The sequence below is a fragment of the Penaeus monodon genome, chromosome 34 (assembly GCF_015228065.2).
Source record: "Penaeus monodon isolate SGIC_2016 chromosome 34, NSTDA_Pmon_1, whole genome shotgun sequence".
NCBI classification, from domain to species: domain Eukaryota; kingdom Metazoa; phylum Arthropoda; class Malacostraca; order Decapoda; family Penaeidae; genus Penaeus; species Penaeus monodon.
Window position 1 is genome coordinate 6,280,264 of NC_051419.1, and position 451 is coordinate 6,280,714.

Sequence of the window (451 nt, forward strand, 5' to 3'; positions counted from 1 at the left end):
ATCGGTTAAATATCTTCTACACTCATTTTCATCTTCTGGTTTTGAATGACATATGCCTTTTTCGAAATAGTAGACTACCAGTATTATAGTTATATGATAGATCAGTCATCAACGTGTGCAGTGGATTCACAAATGTTATCATTATCATCTTATATCTTATACAAGTCTAAAAAAAAAAATCGTCAAACGGAAAGTGTATTTTAGGTATATCGATTTCATTGAGAATCACTCAGTTCTCCCCAGACATAAGGGAATCCCCCAACTTCTAAATTATTGTATCTCTGAGATTTGATATATGAATAAGTATTCGGTAATAAGTTCATTATCTTTGCGACTAATTCAATACGTCAGAACATCTGGAATTCTGCCTCAGATGAATTGCGATAACATTAAATACCCAAAGACGATACTCCAAACTTTGTTCCTCTTCTCTTCTTGAATCCCCCCCCCC